Genomic DNA, 7,569 nt, shown 5'->3' with positions numbered 1-7,569 from the left:
AAATAAATATTCTTAGATATTAATAGACTATTTAGGAAATTAGGATTAGTGAGTTAGGACTCTCTAACTCCAACTATGACAAGTCGATTTAGAAATTTTGTTTCTATGTTTTTTTAACGGATTAACAGGTCAATTAGCTACTGCATTAACCACAAAGTAGCTGGCTAATAACAAGAATCGCTATTTGAAGCAACTGGTTGCCTAATAAAATACGTTGTTTCAGCATGTGGGGTACTTGACCACTAGATTAATTTCTCTATTGTCATTAAAAGCAAGGATCAAACAAAACAACATACATAAGTTTACTCTCAGTCACAAATAAATAAGCCATCAAATTATTGAAGTTATTTATGCAGAAAATTGAAAGGTACTTTACAGAGTGGATACATATAGTTTTCCAATCCTCATAAGTTAAAGGTTGTTAACATGAAAAGGACACTTCCGCCAACATTAATTTTTATTATATTCTGTTTAAAAATGGGTACATAATCATAGAGTTGGAAAGTTGGAAAAATCGTAGAGTTAAAAATTACTTTTGTATGGTATAGGTAATTAATTGATTCTCTTTTTACATTTCATCATTTGTTTATAATTCTCATTATATATTAGCAACTTATACTTTCAAGACAAACGTAGAAACTAGGTTTCACACAATGAATTTGTTTAAAGAGGGAAACAAATTCACTTCAGAACTCTTTCAAAGAAACTTGATCAAAGCTAAATAACAGAAAGGGAGTTTAGGTTTCTTGGAAAACAAGCTAGAGTTTTTGCTCAAGTACAATGAAAAATTAAGAATATTGTATTAATTGCTGGATGCTTTTACAAGGAGGGGATATCCCTCTATATGTTTTCGTAGATTACAATTTATGTCCACTTTCCTATTAAATCGAACTATAATTAGAAAAGTTTCTTCTTTTCTCCAGGTCGGTCAAGAGGCGATCTGGAAAGTTGGCTATCTGTTCTTGGATCGGGCTTTTAGATCCTATTGAACCTCTGACTGAAGGCTGAACTCGATGTAAGACCAAAATTCCAGGGTTGAATAACCGGTTTGCTTTTTGGTCTAGACCGGTATGTCGGGGGTGCCAATTCTCATACCAACAACAAACTAATTATTTTTTTTTGAAAAGAACAATTCTTGGATTCACCTCTAAAGTAAACCTTTTTGTTCACTTTTCTTTATTTTAACCAATAATAATCTGACATGTTATAATACGTTTAATAACATATTCATTCACTTCTTTATAAAATAAGGAAAAAAAATCTATATACATTATTATAAAATTAAAAACTCAAACCGCTCTTTTATAACCCAAACCGACATATAATTTCATTCCAATTGTAAAATTTAAACCCTAACCACAACATTTGTAAACCCAAACCGACATATAATTTCGTTTTAATTATAAAATCTAAACCCTAACCACTTCATTTGTAAACCCAAACCGACATATAATTTTGTTTTAATTATAAAATCTAAATCCTAACCACTTCATTTGTAAACCCAAACTGATATATAATTTCGTTTTAATTGTTAAATCTAAATTCTAATCATCTTATTTGTAAACCCAAACCAACACATAATTTTGTTTTAATTGTAAAATCTAAACCAAGCCAATATTTAACTTTCTTTAATTAAAAGTATACATAATTTGTTTCTTTAATTTGCTTTGCTTTTTAATTTAAGTTTGATTTATTTATTAAATAAAATAATATATAGAAGATTCTAATTGGTTGAAAATGAAGAAATGAACAACTATGTTCTTTCGAAAAGAAAAAAACATATACTTTTCGATCTACATCCTAAAAATAGAAAAATGCACTGACACAGCATGCCCAAATGAATTTATGCATGGTTGAAAAGAATGTTCACGAACATATTAGAATTTTAAACGTCGTGCATAAAGTCTTCAAATTATTATATTTCTAAACTTTTAAAAGTGATATCTTGATGTATGATTTCTAAATTCAGTTTTCTATGTATTAGATTTTTAATTTAAAACACTTGTTTTATAGGTTGCACACTAGTTTCTTTATGATATAAAATTTCGATCTACAAAAGAGAAGAAATTATTGAACAGTATAAATAATAGATATTATTTGTAAGTTTAAATTAATAATAGATATTATTTCATCATATTGAAGTAGGACTAAGTTTAAATCTGATATAAATTAATTTGAGGACCATTTTTATAGATAATGCTATCTAGTGGCATATTAAGTGATAACTTACAAATCAAAGGTTACCTCATCAAAAACTCATTCAACAACAAATCTTAGGCTGCTTATTTCTTTGACACATCTCTTAATTATTACCTAACGGATGTCACATGTAAAATCAGTGATAAATGTATATAATCTATTACCTTATATATAGTTACATAGTGTTAGGAGGTAGCATATGGTCATTATCGTTGAAATGCTACTTAGTAGAATATAGGTATAGGGTGAACCCCACTTTTGTCCCAAAAAAAGAGTGGCAGCAAGAGAATGAAACAAGCTTTATTGGTTTGAAATTACAAGATCCAATATCTAACGTTAGAAACTTAAATTTGAATAAGTCTTGTATTTGTGTCTAGCCTTTTATAGATTCATGTCACATGCATATCAATGAATGGTGTGTAATCTAAAGGTGGTTGATAAATGGATTAGAATATGAAGTAAGTAATTATTATACGTGGTTGATAAATGATAAATGAGTCAGAATATGAAGTAAGTCGAAGATGCAATAACTAAAATTAGCATACCCTTAAGTTAATTTGCATATAATATAAAAATCATATTTTGCTTCAGTATTCCAATTAGGTAGTTTAATTCTTGATTTGGATTATTTAATCAACTCAAAAAAAAAACATTTTGATTTTTTTTTTCTCGCAAAAGGTAAACGAATCGTAGATTACGTAAATCCATGATTATCTCTCTGCATGCGTCACATACTTCAATTGGAAATTGATGTATAATCAATCACTTACACCTACTAGTCACAATCTTAATTAACGGTACAATAGCCAACCTAACATTAACACGAAAATGTTAACGAGTGACAAGAATATACATATCCTAGTTTTGGTAATGAAAGTTAGATGGCTGACATAGTGACAGCCGTTAAAAATAAAAATAAATATTGATATTATTATTATTTATTCCAAAACGTGTACGTGCAACAAAGATTAGAGATATAATAAATATAACATCAACGTATATTCACATACACACTAACATCAAATCAATATAGTTTCTTCGCCTCTCTTCGAATCTAATTTCTTCTTCAAAACAAACCATGCATAATCCATTTTCACCCCCATCTAAGTAACATGAAGTAACATGAAGTTTCGTCAAAGATATGCGATCAATCCAAGTATTGGGAAGGTGGAAAATGCAATGCATGCACCTATCCTAGCTTCTTATCTTGGAGCGGAATCTTCAATGGACTACGATTTGGGCAGTATTGGCTTCATCGAAGATAACGCTCCTCATTTCAAAGCCCTCACCGTCTACATAGAGGTTGGTATATCAGATTTTTGAGAACAAGAAAAGAAACAAAAAAAAAACCAAAGCGTTATAAAATCAGCCTAAAACAATATAATCTTTTATTTAACGAGAGTTATAATATATACATATATATATATATATTATCTGTCACAGGGAAATTAGTTAGGGAAATTGATTTTAGATATTTGGTTACATATATCTTAGCCTAACAGAAAAATTACCTTTTAGACCTAATTTTGTTTAATGTGGAATGCAGCATAGGTTTTATGGCAAAACAATGCCATTTGGGTCAGCGGAAAAAACCCTAAAGAGCGCCAAAACCTTAGGCTACTTAAATATTGCCCAAGCCCTAGCGGATTATACTCTAATTCTTCTGCATATTAAGGAGTCATATTCGGCAAAACACAGTCCGATAATAGTTATTGGTGGATCCTACGGTGGAAGTAAGTTTACCGTTTACCACTATACAGTTTACATCATAGATTATAGATCAAAATATTTGTTTCCATAGTTCCATACATATTTGTTTTTAGATATTATAAACAAAAAAATAACTTTTAATAATCGATTACTAGAAAGTTATTGACATAAATATTAATAATTTTAGAATAAAATATGAACTTTTTTTAATTAATGTTTCATGCCTCTTTCGTTATATCGATATATAATTGTTTGATTTTCTATATTTTGAAAGTGTTAGCAGCTTGGTTTAAACTCAAATACCCACACATAGCGCTTGGGGCTTTAGCATCGTCAGCCCCTCTTCTCTATTTTGAAGAAACATGTCCAAAACACAGTTACTTCTATGTAGTATCCAAAGTCTTCAAAGTAAGTAAAAATATTTCAATAATTATACGGTCAACAGTATGCATTACTTATGTTTCAATATCTATCTGATTAATAAATTTCAATAATTATGCTGTCAACAATATGCATCACTTACATTTTTTTTCTTTTGTTCCCAAAGGAAACGAGTCAGAAATGTCATGACAAGATACGTAAATCTTGGGATGAAATAGACAGGATTGCTGCCAAACCCAACGGTCTGTCAATCCTCAGCAAGAATTTCAAGCTTTGCAAGTAAAAAGATTATCCTAATTTGATATACAGTATATAATTATGAGTAATAATCTATCAATTCAATAATTAATTAATTTTGTTTCTTATGTTGATTCATTAGTCCTTTGAACGACACTTTTGAACTTAAAAGCTTTTTGAGTTACGTATACGCCGGGGCAGCTCAATACAACAATAATGTGTATTCGGTTGCCAGCATGTGCGAGGCTATTAACACGAGCCCACCAAACACCCTTCTAGACCAGATCTTCGCAGGTGATTTGTTTATTTTCCTTCTGTTAATAGTTAAGCTTGATGATGAGGTTTCACAAGAGTTTCTTTTCCGCAGGTGTGGTTGCTGTTACGGGAAAAAAACCTTGTTATGGTTTTGGTCAGCTCACAAACAGTGACAGGGCATGGGGATGGCAGGTAAAAAAAATTCTCTCACAAAATAAAATAAAAACTAGCTAATAGCTAATATATATGTACATGAATAATTCTTTTTTATTAACGAACACTCGTCCAACTAGTTCATGAGTTAAAGATGCAAACACTATTATTATACAGGTTTGCAGCGAAATCGTTATGCCAATCGGATACAACAAAGAAGATTCTATGTTTCAAATGAAATCAGGTAATTTTTTTTATCCATAATTTTTTAAGATGAGCTATCAGATATTAGATATATATAATGGAATGTGTGTGCGAAACTTATGAGTTTTTTCTTTTCCATATATTTCTTTTCCAAGATTTCCATCATGCAGGTATGTCGAGTGCATAGGCATTCATAAACATGACACATCTGCAGAGAAGAAAACCGGCGGAGAAAACTCCGGCGACCCAAACCGCGGCGGCGGCAGAGAAGAAACCAAAAGCCCGCAAGAAACTCCCCAAGGAGCCAGCCGTCGACGGAGACAAGAAAATTAAAAAGAGATCGAAAAAGAACGTGGAGAATTACAAGATCTACATCTCCAAGGTGCTGAAACAAGTCCACCCAGACATCGGGATCTCGAGCAAAGCCATGGCAATCATGAACAGTTTCATCAACGATATTTGTCCGTTTGGATTAATAACAATAATACAAACTAAAAAATTAAAAACCATTCTTTTCTCCTCTGCTAAAATCTTTTTTACCCCGATCAAATGACTCAGGGTACTATGGCGTATGATCACATGAATATAGTTATTAGAACAAATTAATAGAACGAAACAAGCTTTATTGGTTTGAAATTACAAGATCGAATACTTAACGTTAGAATAAGTTTTTGGTTTTTAATAGATTCAAATTTGAATAAGTCTTGTATTTATGTCTAGCCTATTATAGATTCATGTCACATGTATATCAATGAATGATGTGTAATCTAGAGACTATAGGTGGTTGATAAATGGATTAGAATATCAAGTAAGTAATTATCTATAGGTGGTTGATAAATGAAAATGAGTCAGAATATGATCGTAAGATGAAGATGCAAATTATGCAATAACTAAAATTAGCATACATTAAAGTTAATTAGTATATATTATAAAATTTATATTTTGCTTCAGAATTCCAATTTAGATAGTTTATTGATTTAAATTATTTAATCAACTCAAAAAAATATTTTGATCATCTTTTTGATTTTTTTCTTGCAAAAGATAAATGGTACGTAGATACATGATTCTCTCCGCGTCTATCACATACTTCAAGTGAAAATTTCAAAGTTATGTGAAACAATTTATGTTAATTTCTGTATTTAATGGTTTTAAATTTCTCTTTTGCTATAAACAAGAATGAAAATTTTATAGCATATTTATAAAAGAAGTTGTGTTTGTGATCGTCGAGTATCATGATTGTTGGGAATATCGTTGATTTTTACGAAAACTATTAAAAAAAAAAACTATATGTAAATGACTAAAAATTCATAATCTCCTTCCTTCTTTAAAGTCCACCTCCGTATAGATCGGAAAGCTCGATCTAAGAACACAAGTCCAACCCTCTAAATAATTCTAAGATATTTTCCGTTTCTCGTCCTAGCTATGGATAATAACGAGCGTGTGGCAAGGACTCATACTTTCCTTCACTCAAATTCTGGTTACAATGTTGATGCATTTGTGGTCTTTCCTGACGGAGATAGGCACCACCATGCTTCTGTTCTTCCTGGGTAAGCTAATTCTAGGTTGTTTATTAGTGTAATTTTGGTTTTTTTGTTTTTTGTTTTACTCTATATTTTTGTGATTTGGTAGTGTAGACTCATTATGCAACAGTTTGGGTACAATGAGAAAGAAGATCCCGTCCCACTTGGTAGTTACATGAGGTAGGAGCAAGTATGGTTGAAATGACGGCCGCTGTGCGCATTCAGTGCTTGGATGCTTTGAAGGATGTGACTGATGTAATAAATCAACGCACCCCTGGATAGGTAATCCAACCATAACAGATTTGCTTTTACCCATGTTCTCTAATTCGTTTAGTCTTGTTGTGTAAAATGCTATTAATGTGGGGTTTATGACTGATTTTTATTACAAGAATTTGTTTAGATGTTAATGCTAGCTTGTTTGTGTCTTTCTCTCTTTTGTTAATCCACATGAACACACGTCAAGGTATTCTTAATTCTTCGGCATCACCAAAGGCCAAAACAAGAAAAAAACAAAATTAAATTCAAATAGATTGATCAATTTTACACTGAGTTTCCTGAGTTATACAAAATGTTATATTGCATGGTAATTGCAATAAAAAAGCAAGTTATGTTAAACAGTTTATGTTATTTTTTGTATCTAATGGTATCTAGATTTCTTTTTGCTATAAACAAGAATGAAAATTCTGTAGCGTATTTAAAAAGGAAGTTGTGTTTGTGATCGTCGAGTATCATGATTGGTGGGAATATCGATGAATTTTCAACGAAACTATTTAAATTTGTAAATTTGCCTACATTAATTTATAAATTTGTTTATAAATCGCAAATATGTGTTAGAGATTTTTCCTGTTTAATTTTCACCAAAGTTTTTTGATATTCTAACTCTGGTTTATTGGTTTCAACTTTCAACGCA

The 7,569-nt window shown here is 30.7% G+C and overlaps 1 pseudogene across 1 annotated transcript; it reads left to right on the top strand.

Moving 5' to 3' along the window:
• Positions 1-3,219: 3,219 nt before the first annotated feature.
• LOC104709294 (uncharacterized) lies at positions 3,220-5,648 on the top strand (annotated as a pseudogene). Its single transcript, XR_015563637.1, has 8 exons — positions 3,220-3,501; positions 3,746-3,932; positions 4,184-4,317; positions 4,457-4,569; positions 4,670-4,821; positions 4,895-4,974; positions 5,113-5,179; positions 5,295-5,648. The product of XR_015563637.1 is annotated as an uncharacterized LOC104709294 (transcript).
• Positions 5,649-7,569: the final 1,921 nt, after the last annotated feature.

This window comes from Camelina sativa, chromosome 8 (assembly GCF_030686135.1).
Source record: "Camelina sativa cultivar CO46 ecotype springtype chromosome 8, ASM3068613v1".
Classification (NCBI taxonomy): Eukaryota; Viridiplantae; Streptophyta; class Magnoliopsida; order Brassicales; family Brassicaceae; genus Camelina; species Camelina sativa.
The sequence above is the reverse complement of the archived record's forward strand: the minus strand, read 5'-3'. Positions and strand labels throughout refer to the sequence as shown.